General features: G+C 43.4%; 2 protein-coding genes across 2 annotated transcripts in view; both read left to right on the forward strand.

Annotated features, from left to right (window-relative positions):
* Positions 1–18873, forward strand: part of rabl6b (RAB, member RAS oncogene family-like 6b) — a 144229-nt gene extending 125356 nt beyond the window's left edge. Inside the window, exon 17 of the transcript XR_013780804.1 lies at positions 18860–18873. The gene's annotated coding sequence lies outside the window, so the exon portion shown is untranslated. The remainder of the gene's footprint in view (positions 1–18859) is intronic.
* Positions 1–24492, forward strand: part of araf (A-Raf proto-oncogene, serine/threonine kinase) — a 153878-nt gene that overhangs the window by 88834 nt on the left and 40552 nt on the right. The gene's annotated exons all lie outside the window — the stretch shown is intronic.

Below are 24492 nucleotides of genomic sequence, written 5' to 3' on the forward strand. Positions count from 1 at the left end.
CTGTGTGCTTTTGCCCATATTAATCATTTCCTTTCATTGGCCAGTCTCAGATATGGCTTTGTCTTTGCCACTCTGCCCTGAAGGCCAGCATCCCGGAGTCGCCTTCACTGTAAACATTGACACTGGTGTTTTGCGGGTACTATAATGAAGCTGCCAATTGAGGACCTGTGAGGTGTCTATTTCTCAAACTAGAGACTCTTATGTACTTGTCTTCTTGCTCAGTAGTGCAGCTGGGCCTCCCCCTTCTCTTTCTACGCCTGTTGGTGCTGTTCTCTGAAGGGAGTGGTACACACTGTTGGACAAAATGTTCAGTTTCTCGGGACTTTCTTGCATGGTAGGTCATTCCAGATGTGTTTGTTCACATCTATTATTTGCCTCTATGAGGGTTTATTCTCTGATGGGCCCACTGCCCAACAGAAATGTACTTTTGCTTATGTAAATTATGTAATCTAAATTTGACCTACCATGCCTTCATTTCTAAGAACAAGAATAGACTGTCGAGTTTCACATGAAAGTTCTCTTTTTCTGGCCATTTTGAGAGTTCAATCGAACCCACAAATGTGAAGCTCCAGATCCTCAACTAGCTCAAAGGAAGGTCAGTTTTATAGCTTCTCTAACCAGCTAAACTGTTTTCAGCTGTGCTGTCATAATTGCACAAGGGTTTTCTAATAATCTATTAGCCTTCTAACGCAATTAGCAAACAATGCACCATTAGATCACCAGAGTGATGGTTGCTGGAAATGGGCCTCTATACATCTATGTAGATATTTCATTAAAAACCAGACATTTGCAGCCAGAATAGTCATTTACCACATTAACAATGTATAGAGTGTAGGTTCAAGGTTCAAGGTTCAAGGTTGTTTATTGTCAAATATGCTCCATGTTAAACATACAGCACAGATGAAATTGCAATCCCCCCCAACCCCCAGTGCAAACCTGCAGTGCAAAAGAAGAGCACTAAAAACTAGCAATAAATAAACAATACTATAAAACAGATAACTTAACTAAAGACATTTGGACAACAAATAACGAACGACAGACAATCGACAGACAAGGGCACTTGTGAGTATTTCACTATGAGGTAGTATGTTTGATAAATTAAAATATTAACAATATAAACAGAGTGCAGATTAAGCTAAAAAGTGAGGTAGTGCGTTGAAAGGTGCAATAGCATAAACAGTATAAACAGTAAACGGCTGTGCAGAGTTTTTTAGGGTGCGTGAATTAGTGGAGCACGCGGGGGGTGGAGGTGGAGGGGGGGTGATGACCGATGCAGTAGGGGCTGACTGTGGCAGGGTGCAGGGGGGGGGGGGGAGGCAGAGGGTGGGAGGAGGGCTGAGGGGATGTGGGAAATTACCTAGACTTTCAAGAGACACCAAATGAACAGAGGTGTCAGAGAGCCACAGGAGGGCCTCCTCCTTCGCAGACAGTACCATACGAATGTAAATGTAATTTGATTATCACAGAGTCACTGTCTCCAGACAGACAGAATACACTAAACTTCAAACAACCATTGTAATGTAAGATGACCATTTGTTAAGTGTAAGGTCACCTCCCCATATCTCTCTGTATTTCATAAAAGGACTTGTAATGTAAAGGTGAGACAGAAGACGCTCTGCCTCTCCTCCGTGCTGCACGTATTAAAAGAGATCTGATTCAATCGCCGCAGTGAAGTTTCTTCTTGAGAATTAGCAACTCTCCACCTCGAAAAGGGAAATTTCCACGACATTATGGCGACGAGGATGGGATAGACGTTCCGCTGATTGCTACCTGAGACTGAACTGAAGGAGCTGCCGGCCGGGGAAAATTCCGCTCCGACAAACGGAGACTTTGGATCCCACCTGACGTCAGGTACAGGGTGCAGACAGCGGACGCTCTATCTAAGTGAGTATGGCGTTTGAATCATTTGCTCAATTTGCAAAAGCCTAGGTAGCTGAAACATAATTTAAGTCCTTTGGGGTGGTTTCAGTTATGCATTTTCGGGTCCATATAAAGCTGTGTTTATGGACGCCATGCCCATGTAATGCCGGTCTTGGAGGTTTATGTTTTGGTAATTCCCATACCCTGCGCGGTGATGGAGGTTGATGTGTAGTGCGTTTTAAAAATTGGTAATTCCCATGTAAATCCTTTGTGGTCTTGGATGTTAATGTTTTGTGCGTTTAAAGGGTCATTCCCATGTAAATCCTTCACGGTTTTGGACGTTGATGTTTAGAGTGTCTTAAAACGAGAAAAGTTAAGAAAAAGAAACAACGAAAAATGAAACTAAAATATCTAACGAACAGCACGAGGCTGTCTGCACTTAAAGAATAAAACATGCGAAACAACGATTATTATATATATACAAGGCCCCACTAAAATAAAATGGGCGTATGAGTGATAATCAAAAATAAAAACTTTGTTTGCGACATTCAGTGTCTGGCATGCAGATTGTATGCTATTAAGGTGCGTTGCTCTGAACGAATGTGTCGTACAAACCACCTGGCTGAAAAAGTTTGCGCAAAGTTTTAGTGTGTGTTTGATAAGATCCAACCATACACAGTATGGGAAGATCAGTGTGATTGTGAAGTTGTGTGAGTGATAAGCCCATTGAACGTTTAAGCACATCTGTCCCAGTGAGTCACTGAAAACATGAAAAAACTAAATGGGAAAAATAAAAATTTATATCTGATTTTTTCTCTCTCTGACAGGCTCTGCTGAATTAAGAGCAGACAAATGGGGAATATGTGATTTGGAGATGTTCAATTTTAGCAGCTTCTCACACATGAGATGTCTTCTATTTAAAGAAATTAAGCACAGAATGTTTATGATGGCGTTGAGTATGTTAGACTAAAAGGTAAAAATGAAAGTAGGGAAGAAAAGATAGACTGATTTTTTTTTTTTTTTCAAAATTAGTAAGAGATTGAAAGGAAAGAGAAATGAGGTTTTAAGTAAGAAAAGGAGAGTTTAGAATGTAGGGTTAGATTTTAAGATGTGGACCTTCCTCCCTGCTGTCTCCACACATACAACTCTTCAGCAACACCTCCTCCACAGGAGGTCAAACACACCAGAATGACTCTTAGAAAGAAGGGGGGCAAACCAACACACCCGGATTTAAAAGCCTTCTTTCTGTCTCCTTAAGCAAGTAACTCTGTTTCTCCAAGAAAGAATTTTTACACAGGCCATGTCAACCGAACAACATGAAGGAGGTTGCAGAGGAAACACCTGAGACAAAGACTCGAGATTGGTGGGCCACAGAGTCCTGGACAGAGGTTGCCACCAAAAAGCAAAAGGAGAAGAAGATGGGGTCCATATCGAACTGAAAAGTGCAACGGCACTGACTCCAAGAACAATGCTACAAGAGGGAAGGAGATGGGAATCCTGAGTTTAATACAAGATCCAGAAGAATCCTGGTCACATGTACCACCTGAAGGTGTCTGTTGTAGGATTCCTCTTGACACAGTCAGAGGAGACAGTGGAGGAAGGTCCAAGTAGTGAGCAGCACATAAAGAGACACACACACACACACTCACACACCCACACACACACACACACGCACACAGAAACACTGATTCGACTGAAAAAGAATAAACATTGCAACTAACACTGTAATGATAATTAAAACTTTAAACAATTTTGAATTTTAGAAATATAATAGATGCATAGTATATTGTTTTCCAGTCAAAATTTAATTTTAGACGAGATTAAAAGATATCCATTTAGTCCTGAGACTGTTTTGAAATCATTGTTTTATAAATTAAGGTGCTATTGTTGAACTTTTCTAAATCTCACCATACCTCCCCCATCGTGCCTGAAGAAAAACCAAATTGGGGTTGGAATTCATTAAAATACTTAAGGGATGTAAATAAGGGTGGTCAGCATCCGGCAGATGTCTGTAACACCAATGTTAATCAGCTTGGGTTTTTTAGTTGTTTTAACAAATGCAAATTCTAGCATTTCTTTTCATCTTGACTCACAGTTCTGGGTTGCTTTCACAATCAATGGAGCATTTTATTCTTGGATGAAGATACCATAGGGTGTTTTTCTCCAATTTTCACTCTGGATTGAAATAGAGCTGAGAAATTAGTTTTTTATCAACCATTGTGTATTAATACACTTGTTCAGTATGTTGACAGTGTCTGTGTATATGTTTCCCTGTGCAGAGGCATTGTCAAGCTGAGACAGTGTTTGTTGTTTGTCCATTTTTGTTTTCTGGCAGAAAACGGTCTTAAATTTTGCAGGACAAGTTTGCAAACTATTTTAGTTTAAAAAAAAAAAATGCATTATTTTACTCCGGAGTTTCATAAATTTGGTCCTGATTTACGTCCACAATCTTGGATGTTAAAAAAATGCAAAAACAAACAAACGGTTGCCTAATTGGTTTTAACAGGCTATTGTTGTCCATGGATTTTATAAAATGGTGGAGATCTCCCTACACCCACACATGGGGGTAGATATTTGGCCATGACTGACTTTTTTGACTTGAACTCCTGACACAGATAAAGCTTCAACTGACTTGACACAAGCTTTATCGAGTTGCCTCTGTCTACGACTACCAGACACTACCAACCTTTTTAAATCTTTTTGTGCACTCATGTGATTTTAAAATGAAGAACAGTCTTAACCTTGCTCCTTACAGCTCAAAATGGAGAACCACACCCCTGTCTGTGTCAAAACCAAGAGATGCACTCTTTGACACTCCTTTCATTAATCTTGATTTTGTTTTCTTTATAGATGTTTCTGCTACGAGATCCAACAGATCGATCCCCTTGTGTCTCATCTATGTACTAACCTTGCTAACCTGTCTGCTCAGGCAGCTGTGCTAATTGTAATAACTTTTGTTTTTCCTTCTAGGAACCGGGAAGAATATTACAGTACATACGGCTGTCCAAAATGATGTTTTTACCCCTCAAAGATATCTCTGTGCGTCAAAAGGGGTGGATAACCATGTTTTTTAAGTTGTCTTCCCTAAGGTGAAAGCGGCCCTTCTGGGGACTACATTGGTGAGACTCCACAACATCCAGCCTGGAGATGCAAAGGACCTGAGAAGGAAGCATGGACGTTTTAACCACGGTGGACAGAACCAGACCTGGAGCTGCTGACAACAACAACTGCTGTCCGGATAATTGAGAGGGACACCTGGAGATGATGACAACATCCACTGACGATCGGATAGCTGAGAGGGATACCAAGATCCATACATCACTGCAAACCTTTTCCGAGCCATGGCACTGAAGGAAGAACAGCGATCTAACCTACGGAGTGCTGAGAGAGGACGCCGTGGGACGATTACATCACCAACTGATTCACTACACTGATACTTAGACACCCCATCTCTTACAGAAGGGTAAACATGGACTGTGTGCAACAACAGATGAAGACACAAGATTCAACACAGGATCGGAGCATCCAACAAGAACATGATCTAAAAACTTGCCACCGAGAACGGTTTCAACTACATAAGTTGCCTATTTTTTTTCTTCTCTCATTTGTTTTTATTGTTTTCTTTTTGTTTTATTTTTGTTTTATTTTTTATCTGTTTTCACTCATTTTCACTGTAACGAACAGTCTGTTTATAATGACCTTGTATGGTAATTTCTACAAATGTTGTGTTGACACTTTGTGTCAAAAAGGGAGGAATGTGGGAAATTACCTAGACTTTCAAGAGACACCAAATGAACAGAGGTGTCAGAGAGCCACAGGAGGGCCTCCTCCTTCGCAGACAGTACCATACGAATGTAAATGTAATTTGATTATCACAGAGTCACTGTCTCCAGACAGACAGAATACACTGAACTTCAAACAACCATTGTAATGTAAGATGACCATTTGTTAAGTGTAAGGTCACCTCCCCATATCTCTCTGTATTGTATAAAAGGACTTGTAATGTAAAGGTGAGACAGAAGACGCTCTGCCTCTCCTCCGTGCTGCACGTATTAAAAGAGATCTGATTCAATCGCCGCAGTGAAGTTTCTTCTTGAGAATTAGCAACTCTCCACCTCGAAAAGGGAAATTTCCACGACAGGGACGAATGGGGGGGGGAGCAGGAGGGAGTTAAGTCTCCTGACAGCCTGGTGGAAAAAACTGTTCTTGAGCCTGCTGGTTCGAGCACGGAGACTCTGCAGTCTCCTCCCAGATGGCAGCAGGCTGAGGAGGCTGTGAGACGGGTGGGTGGGGTCACCTGCAATCCTGGTGGCTTTGCGGGTGAGACGTGTGTGGTAAATGTCCAGAAGGGGGGGAAGAGAGACACCAATGATCTTCTCAGCTACTCTCACGATGCGCTGCAGAGACTTACGGCAGGACACGGTGCAGGCGCCGTACCACACGGTGATGCAGCTGGACATGATGCTCTCAATGGCGCCTCTGTAGAATGTGTGCATGATGGAGGATGGGGCTCTTGCTCTCCTCAGTTTGCGGAGGAAGTAGAGGCGCTGGTGGGCTTTTTTGGCCAGTGATGCAGAGTTGAGGCTCCAGGACAGGTCTTCGGAGATGTGCACGCCCAGGAACTTGGTGCTGCTCACCCTCTCCACTGCAGCACCGTCGATGGTCAGGGGAGCATGCTCGGTGTGCGTTCTCCTGAAGTCCACAACAATCTCCTTCGTCTTCTCCACGTTCAGATGGAGATTATTGTCCTTGCACCACAAGGCCAGCCTGCTCATCTCACTCCTGTAGATTGTCTCGTCGTTGTTGTTGATGAGACCCACCACAGTCGTGTCGTCTGCAAACTTAACGAAGAGGTTGGAGCTGGAAGATGGGGTGCAGTCATGGGTCAGCAGAGTGAAGAGGAGGGGGCTCAGCACACATCCTTGGGGGGCCCCCCGTGTTCATCATGATGGTGCTGGAGGTGTTTCTGCCGACCCGAACTGCCTGTGGTCTCCCTGTCAGGAAGTCCAGCAGCCAGTTGCACATGGAGGTGCTTAGGCCCAGGTTGTCCAGTTTGTGGATGAGCTGCTGCGGGATGATGGTGTTGAATGCTGAGCTGAAGTCGATGAACAGCATTCTGACGTGAGCGTCCTTGGTCTCCAGGTGGGTGAGGGCTGAGTGGAGGGCAGTGGAGATGGCGTCGTCAGTCGATCGGTTAGGCCGATATGCAAACTGGTAGGGGTCCAGGGTGGAGGGGAGGGCAGACTTGATGTGCTGCATGACCAGCCGCTCGAAGCACTTCATGAGGATGGGGGTAAGACCGGGCGGTAGTCATTGAAGCAGGATGGAGACGGCTTCTTGGGGACCGGGATGATGGTGGTGGCTTTGAGGCATGTGGGGACAACAGCTTGGCTCAGTGAAGTGTTGAAGATGTCGGTGAGGACATCTGTGAGCTCCTCAGCACAGTCTCTCAGGACACGTCCTGGGATGTTGTCAGGACCTGGCGCTTTCCGTGCATTTGTTCTCTTGAGGGATCGCTTCACGCTATCCCGGGAAAGCGTCAGTACCTGGTTGCCAGGGGAAGGTGGCGTCTTCTGTGCTGGGGTGCTGTTGTCTGCTTCAAAACGAGCAAAGAAATTGTTAAGGTTGTTTGGCAGAGAGGTGGAGCTGTCACAGGTCTGCGGAGGGGGCTTGTAGTCCGTGATGGTCTGGACCCCCCGCCACAGGTTCCTGGTGTCTCTGCTGTCGGTGAAACGGTCTGCGATCCTCCTGGAGTATTGCCTCTTGGCCAGTCTGATGCCACGTGACAGGTTGGCCCTGGCAGTCCTTAGGCCCACCACGTCCCCAGCTCTAAAGGCAGTGTTCCTGGCCTTCAGGAGCCTGTGGACTTCACCCGTCAGCCATGGCTTCTGATTGGCCCGAATGGTGAAGGTCTTGGTGACCGTGACATCGTCCATGCACTTTTCCATGTAGGACGTGACGGTCTCTGTGTACTCCTGGAGGTCAGTGATGTTGATGTTGGTGGCCGCCTGTTTAAACATGTGCCAGTCAGTGGTGGAGAAGCAGTCCTGGAGTGCTTCAGTGGACCCCTCAGGCCACACCCGTACCTGCTTCCTAACTGGTTTGGTGACTTTAACCAGTGGCCTGTATGCTGGCATTAGCATAACAGTGGAGTGGTCTGAGGCCCCGAGGTGGGGGAGGGGCAGGGCTTTGTAGGCCCCTTTGTTTACAGTGTAAACATTGTCCAGAATATTATTACCTCTAGTGGGAAACTTGATATGGCCATGAAGTTGTGGAAGCACACTCTTGGGGTTTGCGTGGTTGAAATCCCCAACCAGGATGAGAAAGGCATCAGGGTGTGCTGTCTGCTGCTCACTGATGTGTTTGTGGAGTTCATGCAGAGCCTCACTCCTGTTGTTGGTGGAGCCAGGAGGGATGTATGCTACCAGCAATATGGCACTAAATTCCCTCGGCAGGTAGAATGGCCGGCATTTAATAACCATAAACTCCACAACTGGAGAGCAATGCTTACATAACACCACCGCGTCTCGGCACCAGGCATCACTGATGTAAACACACAGACCCCCGCCGCGAGATTTTCCACTCTTGACGAGCTCTCTGTCTGCCCGGTAGCATGTTAGCCCGGCTAGCTGAATAGCATGGTCCGGGACACTGTCATTAAGCCATGTTTCCACAAAAACAAAAACACAACACTCACTCACAGTCCTGGAAGTTGTTCGGAGTAGGCGAATATAATCCAGTTTATTGTCCAGCGAGCGTACGTTGGCCAGAGTGATGGTCGGGATTGCCGGCCGGTGAGGGCTAGCCGCTAGCCTATACCTAGCCTATACCTGCTCGCTTGCCCCGCTTTTGCCTCCGTAAATTTCGACAGTGGCGCTTCCACTGTGGGCTGGTTGCAGGAGTGGGGGTCGGTGATCGGGCAGGCCTCCGGAGCAGACCGCAGTCCCGTAGCTGATCTGCTAATACTGGATTAAACTCCGTATTTGTGGTTTTCCCGATGTCGAGCAGGACCTCACGGGTGAATGTGCGCCTTGGGGTTAGTGGACGCGATGAAGACGGACAAATACACAAAGATACACAACCTAAAAAACATAAAAACGCAGGTTTACGCAGGGAGAGAGGAGCCGCCGCAATCCTTCGCGCCGCCATCTTGGATTCTATATTTCTGATTAGTTTAATGTTATCTCCATTGAAAAAAACAACAGTGCTTTTCTTTCAAAAATAAGAACATTTCTCAGTGACCCCAAACTTTTGAACGGTATTGTAAGTCTTAAACATACAAACTCGATGTATGCATTAAGTTCATGCTTTACTTCTGTAATTAGATAGTAAAGATGTGATGACCTATAGAGAAATGAAGGCAGCTGTTGGGGTTTTCCCACGGCGGCAACATTATGTTGGGGTTTTATGATGTAACATTTAGTTGTCGAATTGAATTTAATAATTAAGTTTACTTAATTATTAATATAAATCAATAATTCTTATTAAACTGAGTTTAATAAACCTCGGGGCACCACCCTGTAAACAGGGAACAACCAAAATATTACAAATATCAGTCTCAAATTAGTTAATTAAATACCAATATCATTAATAATTAATAATCTGTATTTAATTGAAGGTGTGAAATCCGAACACAAAGCCCTTTCACCCAGCCTAAGTCACAATGCAAATACACAGTAATCACAAACAACTGCTCTTTAAATTATAACAGAATTTATTTAACAAAGAAACATCAAGTTAATCAATGAAACTCAATCAAACAACAACTGTTATAAACTAAACTACAGAGACAAACATAAACAAACAAGCGTGGCACGTGTGTGTGTGTGTGTGTGTGTGTGTGTGTGTGTGTGTGTGTGTGTGTGTGTGTGTGTGTGTGTGTGCGTTTCGGTGAGAGAGAGAGAGAGAGAGAGAGAGAGAGAGAGAGAGAGAGAGAGAAATCGAGATCGAGATCGAGATCAATCAAAATGGATCAAAATGGATCAAAATGGATCAAAATGGCCACCACGCGTGGTCACGTGATGGTGGACACAGAACACAGGTCTCCCAACCTGGTCTATTGTCTAGAGACGGAGTCAAACTCTGTCTCTACCTGATCTATGTTTCTGCAGCGTCTGGAAAGCCACAGATCTCTATGTGTGTGCGTCTGCCGAAAGGTGCGTGTGTGTGTGCGTAAAGGGAGAGAGCGAGAGAGAGAAACGAGCGCACCTCAGAAGCTCAATCTCAGCCTGGAGCTCACGCACAACTTAACAGTTAGGGCACAGTTAACTTCACTACCAGAAGCCAGCGGCCAGATTTGTATCAGACGGCGTTCACACTAGTCTTTCTGATAATGAGTCTATTACCCGGTTGTGACGCGAGAGTTCACAGAGAAACACACGGGACGTAGCGGCCCAAATAAAGAAAACAAAAGAGATTTTACTCTCATAAACCAAAGACACAGTGGTCAAACACCAGGCAAATATTATCACCGTTTCACAATAATAACTCAGTTATTAAACACACTCTATATCTAACTGCCCAGACCTAGCTAAGCCTCACTTGTAACCGTTTTGTCCACGGTTGATGGGGTCCTGGGGATGGTCTCCAGCCATCTCCCTGCAGTTGTTTGGTGATGGCGGCGCGTCCCAGAGGGTGAGCAGGGCCGTGGTGTCCTCCGTCGAGCGAGGTGATCTCTGTGGATGTCCTTTCTTTAAAGGACGGAACGAGACGTAATCCTTACAATCTCTCTCAATACCGTTTTAATACGGGAGAAATAAGACGCTCTTCTTAGAGATGCGTTCAAATGGATGATCTAAGCTCGGAATTCAGGACGTCGGTATGCTTCAAGGCCTTTGGATCAGCTGCGCGCCAAAACTTTTAAACAAAGAGAGTCATGCTGCGAAACAGGAACAGAGTTGATGTCCTCGGACATTGCCAGACGACGTATGAAAGAGGCAGAACACTAGTTGTCCTGGGGTTTTATCCCTCCCAAACTTCACACCTATGTGTTAGGTGTGGCAAAGCCTTCTAGGAGTACCTGCAAGGCATGCTGGGATAAAGAGTCTTTTGTCCTGGTTCTCCAAAGAGACACAGCCTGAACTTTGTCATCCTGGCTGGACCCAACACAGCTGTGACTCAGTGGTTAAGCAAGAAGATTAAGAAATGTCTGATGTGTCCTTGAGCAAAACACTTGACCCCAAGATGTTCCCGCTGCTTCACCAGTGGTGTATGCATTAATTTATTACTGAGCCTCGACCATCAGTGTGTGAGGTTTAGGTGTGAGCTGCAGTTTAAACTGTGTGCTGAGTCATCAGAAAAATAGAAAAGTGATATACAAATTTAAGTCGAAGTGAAAGTGGTTGTTCAGGTTGAGCCGTCATCAGACGAGAGTGAAACGGTTTGCCTGCAGGCACCATGACACGGCGTTTGACAGTAAACATGTTTCACCAGGGGTCCATCATCTGTGTGCGACCCAGCAGCTTGTCTGTCCACCTGAGCTTATTAACTAGCATGGATCTGTGCGTAAGGAATGTGTAAGAACATTACCAGTCAAAGAGTGGAACTTTTACTCAGAAACGTGTGTAAATATAAGCACAGCTATGAGCATGCTTTTACACACTAACAGTAATATTGGAACTAAAAATAAAAAGCACTTATACGAGTGTCAAGGCACGCTTAAATCAGTCTCAACGTAGACACATGTTCCGAGTTTTCTTTAAGTAAAAACACCAAATTAGTGATTTTGTCTAGTTTGAAACACCTAATTGGTCTCAAAAATGAAAAAGATCGCTTCAAGTTCAAGTTGTTCTGTTGGGAGAGCGTCACCGATTTATTATATTTCCTTGTAAGAGCTATGTCGCCGATGACGCTGTCCCTGCACCGTTCAATGATAAAACTGTGTTTCATTCTGTCATCCTCCAGTTACAGTGATGCGTTTCTATTTTTTGCACTAATCTTATTATCAAACTTTATCTTCGTGTTTTCTTCGTGACCATGAATTAGAGAAATTGTCACCTCCTCTCATGCAGCATTTGTTCTTTAGTAACTTTGAGTATGTGAAAAATACAATAAATTATTTGGTTCAGTCAGTGCGAGAGTTAACCTCCCTTAATATTATCATTTATCAGGAGCGGCACCAAGCACCAAGTTAACAGCCTGACCAAGCACCAAGTTAACAGGACCAACGAGGGGGAACCAGGAGGCAGAAAGACCACAGAGGGGGGGACAAGATGTAGACAAGCTGAAGTTGGTCAGACAGCCAAGGGAGCCAGGTCGTGAACAAGACAGGTGTGACCAATTATACAGGTGAAGACGATTGATGGTGGAAAACATGAGGCAGAAAATGAAACAGCATGGAAGAACTAGAAATGAAAACAGGAGACACTACAGACCAGATTAAACAAGACATGACATAAAAGACAAGAACTTCTAAACAGGAAACTCTAAAGACAAGACGAGGAAATGGAAAAATGCACAAAGAGGGAAATTATGAAACGGAGGAAAAAATCTGAAGAAACAGGAAGTCTAATAATAACTACACAAGAACAGTTTATAGATGATTTAATCTGAATTACGCTGACCTTAATGCCTGTCGTTTGATGGCCCTTCTGAATAAAGACATCATCATTCATGTACAGAAGCTATAGTCCCCCATACAGGTGGGTTTGAATCTGACCTTTGGCCATTCCAGTGTGTCATTCCCCCCTCTCTCTCTCTCTGTCTGTCTGTCTGTCTGTCTGTCTGTCTGTCTGTCTGTCTGTCTGTCTGTCTGTCTGTCTGTCTGTCTGTCTGTCTGTCTGTCTGTCTGTCTCTCTCTCTCCTTGAAAAAAATCTTTCTTTTTACATTCCCCTTATTACCAGGCTTTAATCCGGTAATGGTTATTGTGGAGCATTATGGTGTAATACCACTGGAAATAAGGAGGTAATTACTGGGAAAGTAATACTTATATGGTAATACATTTTATTTAAAGAGGACACAATATACCCTTTTCCCACCTTTTCAAACAGTCCCCTGTGCTCCAGTCTAAATGAAACATCTGTGCTTTGGTCCAAAGATACCATGTATCCAGCACCAGAGCAGGTTTGTGACCCTGTAGAAACCAGCTCACTCAGAACGCTCCGTTTTAGTGTGTGTGTCTCTTTAAATGCAACGAGCTCCTCCCCTGTCCAGTGGACATCAACCATTTGTAGCAAGAATAAAAACAGAATCTGAACAAAGATATCAGAGGACGGGACTTGCTTACCAATATCCCACTTGTGATGTCACAAGGAGAGAACACTTGAAACGGAGCACTTTATTCTGACGTTTGTAGGACTTGTGCAATCAAAGAACTGGATGGGTTTATTTCACATTTTGTTGGTAGGTGGATGCTCATGTCTCATTTAAAGGCCCCTTTTTAAGTCAATCAAGGTCACCTTATAAAGCAGAGATAAAAACCACAAAGTAACAATACATCATTAAATTAACTTGAGAGGGAGGTCAAGGAGAAAGGTTGCAATGTAGGATGTAACCAGGACGTTGACGAGGATGGTGGACTGGCAGAGGGCGATTTATGTTCTGTAGATGGAAATAAGCAGGTGACATTATTGATGTGAGCTTGGACTGATATTGTGCTATCGAAGATGACACCCAGACTCTTAACCTGAAGGGGAGGGATAAACCGAGAATGGAGGGATCAATGGTAAGAACAAAGCTGTCAAGTTTTGAAATTGGGGATTTAATGCTGATGAAGAAAAACTCAGTTTCGTCATTAATTTGAGGAAGTTTGTTACGATACACTGTTGGTTGGACCCAGACACACGACTCAGAGACAGTTATCAGTGAACAGTAAATTTAATAAACACAGTCGAGTGACAATTAATGTGTGGGAGTCCTTGCTCATCCATGAGCAGTGCGAATGAAAATCTAGTGACAGTCTTGGTGAAAAAATCCTTAATCCCGAATCCCGAATCCCGAACGCGTGAGGTGAAGGCAGGTGAGATGAACAACAGGCAGACAGGTCGACAGGACGGAGGAGCAGGAGAGTCTTTGTGGGGAGCGCTGATGTAGGGAAAAAACACGAGGAGGGTAAATACACGATAGTCACAAAAACAATTACAAATCAAAAATACAAGAGAGCCTGATCAGAGAATACTACCACTGTGGGGAAGATAATAATCCGGCGCCGACTGTGTGTGGAGAGCGGCTTAAATACTGAAACTGATGAAGATGAGCGGCACCTGGGAACATACCTGCTGCAAATCTAGACAGTGGGAGGAGACAGGAGGAGCAGACAGACAGGGGAAAACAGACAACACACACCAGTAGGAGGGAACTAAACAAAACCAACTCATGACAAAGTTACAAGAGAACCAGGATTTTATTTGTTGTATGCAATTAGTCAGGGAAGTAGGCGGAAAGGTTTGGTGGACAGGTAGAGCTTGGTGTCATCTGCATAGCAATGTAACTGTGTGTTATACAGTACCTAGGGGAGATATGGCCTAGAAGAAGAAGGTAGAAGATGAACAGAAGGGGGCCAGGGTTGAATGAACTGTGTGCGAGTCTGTCAAGGAGTGTGTTTTGAGAGACGGTGTCGAAGGCTGCACTCAGATCAAGGAGGATGAGGATGGTTAAAAGTCCAGAGTCAAATGTCATGAGAAGGTCATTCGTGATTCTTCCCAGTGCTGTCTCTGTACTATGGAAGAACAGAGAACAAAACCAGAGGTGAGGATGATATGATGACCATTATTAGGGAAGACAAAGGGGGTAAGCAGGCTTTTCCCAGGACAGGAGGAGGAGGGTCTAATAGACAGGTAGATGGTTTTGATTTACAAATGAGGTCAGAAGGAAGTTTGAACTGTGAACGTTCAGAGAAACCAGTTCATGGGGGGGGGGGGGGGGGGGGGGTCATTACCACTGGTTAGTTAATGACTTCTGTAGTGCAATCAAGAGGAGTAACACCAGAACATGTGTCCTTTGCAGTGAGTATAGGAACTTAAATAAATTGCTGTAATCCAAAGCTGTCCAGGCAAGATGTAATATAATATAATCCACTAACACTGATTATCCTCACCTGTGTTTGATCTATTTAGTCTATGTGTTTCTTCCCACAACAAATAGTTGATAGCTAACTGCTGTCAGGTGGTTTCCCAAAGGCACTTAAGACAATCGCTATTAAGCCACTCCTTAAAGATAGAGCTCTACATGCATCTGTGTTAAAGAATTACAGACCTGTATCTCTTATCTTCCTTTTATTGCAAAGATTATTGACAGTTGCTTTTATTCAACTTTACACCTTCTGGATGTCTAGACACCATGCTAACAAATTTCAATCAGGCTTCAGACTGTTGTGGAATTTTTCCAAAGAGTGAAAATAAAGAGTGAGAAGATCTATTCAAAAAAGAACCCCAAGATCGATCTGGTCTCAATGAACATTTATTTGATGGCAGAATCAGCGTTCGAAGACCTCTCTCTCTCACACGGTGAGGAGAGAAAGAGGCCCCGAAAAAAGGCAAACATGAAAACTTATACATTTCCATCACATTACACAGAGCACTCCCCCATCACGCCACATAGAGCCACTGCCCACCTGGCAGGGCACGATCTATCCCCTAGTGCAGGGGTGTCCAAAGTGCGGCCCGGGGGCCATTTGTGGCCCTTGAGTGGATTTTTTGTGGCCCTTGACTTCAAATCGAAGAATCAGAAGATTTTGGCCCCAGGCCTTATCAGATGGCATATTTCATTCTTTTTTTCTTTTTCATGTTAGCGAGGGAGACCTATAAAAGCCTGACTATTCTTTCAAAAAAATTAGAACACAACAGTTTCCCACTGCAATTAGTTATTGTGTATTTACATTATTTTTTGAAGAGGTCAAAATACAAAAAGTTTCTTCCAATATTTAAAAAAAACCCCACAAAAAACCCTGTGGCCCGTGAGCGATTCTAACGCGACAATTTTGGCCCGCAAGAAAGAAAGTTTGGACACCACTGATCTAGTGTGAGAAAAGAGACTACGTGACTATTTAGCATCTCCCAAGGCTGAGAAGGAGCTGGAGTCTAGTGAGAGAGAGCGTGGGTGACTCTTCCCACATGTACACACAATGAGAAACAGAATAAAGGGAGAGAAATGATGGAAAACAAAATAGGCTGTGCATGTAGACACATTTTAGATTCTATCAGACCTTTTGTACAACGCATATAACACAGTAAAATTTTCCATAACAAGACCCAACCACAGTACTGAAATATAAAGATCAATACTGATTTAGGGGAAGTGTCAGTTTTGGTGTATTTGGATCTCATATGACACCTTTCTGACATTGTAGATCATAGAGCGCTGTTTGACAGGTTGAAAAACTGAATTGTACTTCAAGTGACACGTCTTCATTGGTCCAGGTCTCTAGAAGACCACAGTGTTTGTTTGTTACTCTTGGTAGATATGAATCTGATAAAGTGTCTTTGACATGCTGCATCCCCCCAGGGATTAGTTCTTGGAGCCAGTGTGTGAAATATACCGCGGCTGTCGGGGGGGCTCACTTATATGGGGGGAGGACTTACACAAAACATCCATTATTACAAGCCTATACATCTACTTGCCTTGTGTCAACACATGTAAGCGTATGTAACGGGTGTGTTTCTGTCCTGCTGAAGTTCTAAACTTCTCTGGGTGCACATCCGTTACTGGTCGTGATATCTGCGTTGTGTTCTGTTGTGATGTTGATGGAAGATGGAGGACTCGGATCACAATTTGCTGGCGACTTCTCATTTAATAAGAACTGAGCTGGCTGCAGCATCTGCACAAATCAAAAACACATTTCTGTGACATGCGGTTCTTTCTCACACAGGTCTCCAGTCCCCTGTTAACAGAACACACGGGAAACCCCGTAGCATTTAGCAACACGTGTCCGCTAATAAACTTCTAAAAGCTCAATGACGAAGTTTATATTCGGAATGCAGCTTGCTCTGCATGCTCACAAAGGCAACGAGTGAACCATAATTGCAACTATTGCATTTTATATTGTTGTAAAAAGAAACAGTGCTAAACCGTGAATGGAGCAAAGTAGCCTTACCTTCCCTCAGCGCGCGCACATTACACGTTACTCGTAATACGCACACAGCAATCTCTTAAAGGGACAGTACAGGTGTAACAGTTTGGGTACAGTGAACCTCAAAATACACAAAGAACATGACAAAATGAAAATATCTTCAGTATTTTTAAGGATTTGGTGAAGTTTCAAATAAAAAATAAATATATCATTTTAACCTGGTTACATTCACCCCTCCTGAAATTCACCAACATCCTTAAGTGACCAAAAACAGAAAAGGCAATGTCTTCACTGGCAAAACCTGGCACAAGTCACAAGAAAGACCGGGTCTCCCTAAACAACTCAGAAGTTACCTCACATACAAGGATCAGGAAAGAAAGAGGTTGATCAAGTCTCCAAACTCCCCTAGTAAAATGCGACGCCTAATACGCCACACAAAACTTGGCCCTTTTTTCAAACCCATAGACACTTGCCACACCACAAAAAAAAAGAGAAGAGCGGCCTACCAAGACCTCTCACAGAGAAGAAGAAGAAAAAAAAAGAGTCAAATATGTATCATCACTTCTCAACTCTCAAAGGCAAAAGGGAATTGAGAACGATTAGCAAATGAAAGTTTCGGACCCCTCAAAAATGGTTTCTGAACCATGGATTCTATCAACCTATTTACTGACTTCACTAATCTGCCTGCACGTGTCCTGACCTCACCATCAGCCCCAGCGTTCGTGCACGAATCAAGTTCAACTGAAGTGTCAGCATGCGGTGCAAGTGAAGTAGATGGACAGTTAGTAATGGCAGTTGAAGGACTGGGCATTGGACTAGACTGGATCTGCACTTCTGAACCCACCAGCTCGGACACAGACGAGACTTCAGACTCCATTTCATCTCCGGAACAAGAGAGAACTTGTGCGTCATCCCCCTGAGTCATAACTCCAGTCATCGAAGCAGCAACCTCATCTGAGAGGCAATCATCCTGGTCAGACTCCCCACTGTCCAACGATAAATCTGTCACACGGGCATCCCCACATTGGTCAATCCCAAGGAATGGCAGGAAGTTAACCTCAAGCAAGAGGTTTCTGTGTACAACTCTTGTGTGTCCCGCCGCATCTACCACTCCGTAAACATGTATACCGGGATTCGCATCAACAACAGCGTACACACCATCCACCCACTTGTCAGCTAATTTCCTCTTGTTAGCAACCAAGACACGGTCACCAACAGACAGGTAGGTACCCTTGACGCGCCTGTCGTATTGCTGGGTCTGGTGCTGCTGCTCAGTGGAAGAATATTTCTGGGCAATCTCCATTGCACCTTAGACATAATATTTACTCATCAAATTACCCGAACTGCAACTAACTTAGTATCTCGAGTCACAAAACAAAAAAAAAATCCTTGCTGTTTCTTTCTCCAATAACAATCAATACAAAAAAAATGCACTAAACCAGCAGGTGCAGTCCAACAAAATACCTGAGTAAATAAAAAATAAATATATCATTTTAACCTGGTTACACATATATCACATCCAACCTCCACACATGCATTAAATCTTAATCAAATCTAAATCAAAACCAAAACATGTCAGCCTGTCTACAAGAGATCAAGTCCGCAAAATAACCTCTGAAATACTATAACACGAATCAACAAACCAATCAATGACAAAACACACACGACCATCATAATTAAAAACTTTTTTTTTAAATCGGCCAGGCTGTGTAACGCCCGCCAATGTAATAATATCCGCAATCATTATAAAAATGTGCAGCATTTAATGCAATAACCAACAACACAGTGCTAACAATTAATAATACAGTTTATAGGCCTACAGATTAGCGCTCACCATAGAACAGAAGTGACCACACAGGCCTGGGATCAGCAACCTTTGCTGTTGGTCCAGAAGCCCAGGATGTGGACAGGCGATGTCCTGATCTAATCCAGGATTTGATGAAGGGTGTTGGGTCGAACCTCTCTAATGGGGGTCCATTAAGATCCACAAAAAGGAGCGATGAGAGGTTGTTTTCGCACAGTCTATTGCGGGTTTTGCTGTCAGTGTCATGAGAAGTGAAAGTGAAAAACCCCTCTCACACTCTGATGAGGTGGGGAGATATGTTCTGCTTGCTGTACAAAGCTTTTCCAATGTTTTGCCTGGTGCTTTATTTTGCAACTTCCATTCGCAGAACTCATCCACCGCCTCTCTAGCTGACTCACTGAGTTTTTTTAGCAAGTGTCCGTACTTCATTTTCTCCGTACAGGATCAATGCGTTGCGGTCCTGTGGCCAGAAGTGCGTATCCAGGGGTTTTAACATGTGGACAAGGTCTGATTCTGGCAGTCGCCTTTTAAGGCCGTCAATCACAGACTGATAAAACTGACGCTGGTTGATTTTTCCCCTCAACAAGTGGAACGCCTTTAAACAGGCCCATGGATGGGCGCTGTTCAGCTTTCAGTGTGGATTTACCGCCACTCTCTTTGATGGTCGTCAGTACGTCAGTAGTCTGCTGAATCTGGCGAGTCTCAATCACAAAAGGTCCAGCACGGTCTTTTTTTCCGATGTCTGACTTAAAGTGACGTTTAAGGCATAGCGCCCCCACTCTTGAATGGTAAGGACAAGAACTGCATGCAGGCCGGCATCTTTATTAAAGTGAAATAGTGATGCGCAAATCATACATTGAAAATAGCATAATTCTACACATGATCCATCATTATGATAACACAAAATAATAATAATAAAATAAAGGACAACCACGGGAAAAACAGCATTTTGCCATTATTTAAGTGACCCCCCAAAATTTCACAAATCATATTTCCAGGGGGGCTCATGTCCCATTAAGGGGGGGCTGAGACCCCCTTGCTCCCCCGTAGTTCACACCATGCTTGGAGCCCTTCTCTTTAATCGCTGTGCTCCCTCTTTTTCAAATCCTGCAGAGGAGCGATAATGATTCCCACAGTTATGTAGAAGATACTCACCTACTGCGCTCATATAGACTTTTTGAGCCACAAGTTCGTCTGTGAACTGGAGCAGCTTGACAGACTGCTGAGTGGAGGTGCAGCTGTTAGTGTACAGGGAGAAGAGCAGAGGAGAAAGGACGCAGACTTGATGGTCCTGCTGTCCGAGACATTCTTCCCCTGCTGACTCCTGTCAGACAGGAAGTCTGTGATCCACCTGCAGGCCAAGTCGGGCACATTCAGCTGACAGAGCTTGTCCTTGTCGGGATCATTGTGTTGAAGTCCACATGCTTGAGGATGGAGTGGAGGGCCAGGCTGACAGTGACGTCAACAGACCTGTTGGCTCTGTAGGCGAGGGTGAGGGCTAGAGGGCTGTTAGGGCAGACAGTGTTAGAGAGACCTGTGTCTCTGCAGTGGTGGGTGAGGTAAGTAGTGAAGTGGAGTCTTTGCTTTCTGAGTTGTCCCATTGTCTTTCAAAGCGACAGTAGAACTCGTTCAGGTTGTTGGCCAGACACAGGTCACTTACAGAGTGGCTTTTAGACTTGTAGCTCGTGAGCTGTCTGAGAACTGTTGTTGTAGTTTCTCAGTAAAGATGAGTAAAGAGTAAAGACACTTGGCTTCTCTGTTTCTCTCCATCAGTAGCCGAAGTTCGTCGAGCGGTCGTTGGAGAGAAAGATGCCTGGTAGAGCGATGCGTAGTCCGCGTCCTTCGTCCTCTTCTACATCGTCATCTCACAGCGCCGACAAAGGTGAGGGCACCTTTGACCAGAATGTCCAATAATTCTGCAGATTCCGCCAAAAAGTGTGAAATTCGTCCGGTGGAGTTGTGGCCCTTATGCTCATAAGCTCTTCTCTGGTGAAAGAGCTCCATGTATTTTGACATAAAACTAAGTTAACGCACAAAAACAAACAAAACAACGCACACCAACACGTCAGGACGACCGTCCGTGGCGTCATCTCCATGAATAGCATCCATGTTGTTTTAACATATTTGTAATAAATATAAAGAAATCAATTTGCTTTAAAGATCACATGTTATGCAAAATATATGTCACCATGTCTCTCTAACACTATGTGTCCTTCATCTGTCCACAAACCCCCTCAATTATGAAAAAGTCCATCCGCTCTACTTTTCATAAAATGTGTGCTCAAACAGGCCGTTTGGGGATTTTCCCTTCATGACATCACAAAGGGCAGTAGCCCCTCCCCCAGGTTTGTTCTGACCTCTGAGTCTGCCTTCTCACCGTAAACAAAAGGACATGGAGCGAGAAAGCCAGAGGGGGCGTGGTCAGACACCGCTCATTTACATATTTAAAGCTACAGACACAGAAACAGCCTGTTCTGAGCAGGGCTGAAATAGAGGGGTTTATAGACATGATCAAATACAGGATCAGAGTGGATTTAGAAGAAGAAACTGTACAGACTTGTAGGTCTGAGACTTCTTTAAACTTGATAAGCGAGATAATATGTGAACTCTAATGGCTGCTGGCAAACCATAGTGGGGCACCTGGCATTTTTCTTTTAAATGATTTAACTCTCCTTTGGCATGATTTTATCTTTATTTGAATATTTTAGCTTTGTATTTGTTTAAGCTTGTCCTCCCTGCGTGAAGCACATTGAGCTGCCTTTGTCTATGTATGTGCTTTATAAATAAGTTACCTTGATATGCTTTGACTTGGATACATTTTGAGGCATTATTATGTACACTGTGTCATTTTTCTGCTTTCTTTTCGTGTCAAATGTTGCACATTCTTCCTTTAACACAAGCAACATCATGCCATTCGATGTGAAATACTAATTGTCTTAGTGCAGGGTGGTTCACATCACACAGGGGTTGAGTGCTGAGCAGTTAAACAAAATGTTTTCAGACCAGTAAGACCCTGACACCTGTGGTCTCCCTAAAGTGGTAATGCAGTACACGCCAAAACAGCAGCACTTGGTGTAATTATGTTGTAATCAAAAAGCTCTTTATTATTTAATGATTTACCAGAAAAGTAAAAACCCTCCTCCTTCAAGTTTGCCCTTGCAGCTGTTTTGAACTATTGTCTGTCATTACTGGCAGTATTACACAACTTGATATTACTGGATCTCTTTCTGACAATTCGACAACGTTTTCGTCACCATTATTTGGAAGAGTTCATGATCTTAGAAATATAGCACTTTCATTTCCCAGTTTGCAGTTTTTGTCATCAGGTTACAATTGAACCGTGACTGTTTAATAAGTTGTGGTCTGAGGTTATGATAAATCTCAGTCATGATGACAACAAATCATGAACTCTATTGTTTTAAACATTTCCTTCAAATGTGTTTTTGTTATAATAGCGAATTACTGTCCTCACTTCTTCAGATCAGGGAAACACCCAGTGAACCTGCGACTCAGTTGAAATAGTTGGTTGTCTCTTCACAAGAAGGTGAGGGGTTCAATTCCCAGCGCCTGCAGTCACAGGTCTCTTTGGTGAACCCCAAGTTTATCCCACTGCTGCGCCCTCATTCTGTGTGTGAATGGATTAGATAATACTGATGGACTCTGTACATTGGCTTCTTAACGGATCACCAATCCCAACAATGAAGAGGCCTTAAAGCTGCAGCTGTGGTGACATTTCTGCAAACTGAGTCAGCAGTCACCCACACCTTCAGGAAGCCTTCTTCAGAGTGTACTTGGATATGAAAGATCAATCAGGAAACACTAAAGACTAAACTTGGAAATAATGCACCCACCCCAGAAAAATAATCAAACAAGAGTAACAAACAACACAAAGGACGAAAGCGACAAATTAAAACAGGAAATGAAATCCAGACGTGAAACAAACAAGAACAAATACTCGCTGAGTATTTCATGTTGAGAGGAAGTTTAATACAACAGCAGAGAGAAACTGCTTTCCTTTTCTTTCAATTATAAACCGAACAGAGGTGTAAACCTTTTATGGGCTGAACTGCTGCTGACAGGAAGGTGATGGGTGTTTATAAAAAGGAATTCAATCGTCATTACGGTTAATGATTGCTGCTCACACACCCTGACTTATACAGACAACAAACTGCCAAACACATTCCTGACATTCTGGCGACATGCAGGAAGTGCATGCATGGAGTAAATTTTTCAAAGGAGACACAGCAGTAAATCCTTCAAAGACGACTGCAGGAAGACATTTGTCAGACAGAAGTCCGCTCTCAGTGTTCCCCAGGATGTTGATCCAGCATCTGTCTGTCAAAGAGAAGCTGCAATAATCTGAAACAGAACCTAAACAATGAGCACCTTCAGACACAAAGTCTTTAAACTCACCAAACGGTGCATGCCCAGTTTTTGCCTTGTCATCATCTTTATGTCTCTGTAAGCCCACACACAAAAGAATGCATGCCGGAAAAAATCCGAGCTTAATTCAGGAAAAGGTGTAGGTGTCAAGTGAAACCCAGTGTAGTTTATCAGAGAGGATTTTTAAGTTAATGCTTCCTCAGAAACTTCACAGAGAAACGAGATACAGTGTGGGCAGTTTAATTAGCCGATCTTTTTGTTTCTAAGGAAGTTTAAGAAGAAACATCAACGAGAGGATGTAGGGAAGAGGATGAGTTCCTCTGAATTTTGTTTTAAAAGCTTTATTTAGAAGCAAATTCGCCTTTTTTTACACCTTTTTTAGAGATAGAGTCAGAAACTGGGGACTGCCTGCTTTGAAGACCACATGGGTTGCACGTACTAACCACTATACTCACTGACGCCCCAAGGCCACTGAACTTGATCGATATCTTTTTTGAAGGTGTCACATTCTTTTTTTTCTAGTTTTATTTGCTTTTTTCGTGTGTTTTCCAGGAGTCTTGTGCACATTTAAGCACATCTATGTGCAAACTTTCTTTTTTTTTTTTTGTCCTGAGATATCATTGACACTACCACACGTATACACAACACAAACGGTTTCATGTATCTCAGTCAAGCTCTGTGATGTCACCTGCAGTCTGTGCTGTGTGTGAGTACAATGAGAAACACAACAGGGCATCATTTTTATTAGATATGCACAGAGGTGTTTTGACCTCATTTAAATACCTGTCTTTTAACATCATTGATCATAAAGTTTAATGTTTACTGTAAATTGTATTGTGAACTATATTTCTAATGCTGTCTTCTCAGTGGGATGGTTTGTGTGGACTGCATTGTTCACTGTCATTGTGTTTTTAATGTAGAAAGAATGAGCGTTGAATCAGTGCACGGATACAAAGAGGGGACAAAATAGATATTCATTACTCTTGGCTCTGATCCTGGTCAGACTCGAGGACCTCATCCTGACAACCGGCTTTCAACTGGTGGGTTGGGACCCAAAAGTGGGTCACAGAATCATATTCGGTGGGTTGTGAATATGTGACTGAAAACCAAAAGGTGTCTAAAAGTCTATAAAGCTCTTTAGACATGCTGGTTTGGTTCCTTCTCTTTGTTATTCCACATGTGTCGTTCTATCTGAGGTCCATACTGATTTAATTAATTACATACTTGAATCTTGCTTATTTAATATCATAATGTTGTTAACAAATCCTGGTCTCAGCTCTGTAAGATAGCAGTCACATTGGTATAATTGTCTTCCACCTATTTTTTAACCTGTGTGTTGCTGTGTGTTGTTCAAATGGACCTTGAGTCTTTCAATAAAGAATTATTATTATTATTGTTATTATTATTATTATTGAACTGCCCTTTCACCTCCCATCACCT

This window comes from Symphodus melops, assembly GCF_947650265.1.
Source record: "Symphodus melops genome assembly, chromosome: 1".
In the NCBI taxonomy this organism is placed as follows: domain Eukaryota; kingdom Metazoa; phylum Chordata; class Actinopteri; order Labriformes; family Labridae; genus Symphodus; species Symphodus melops.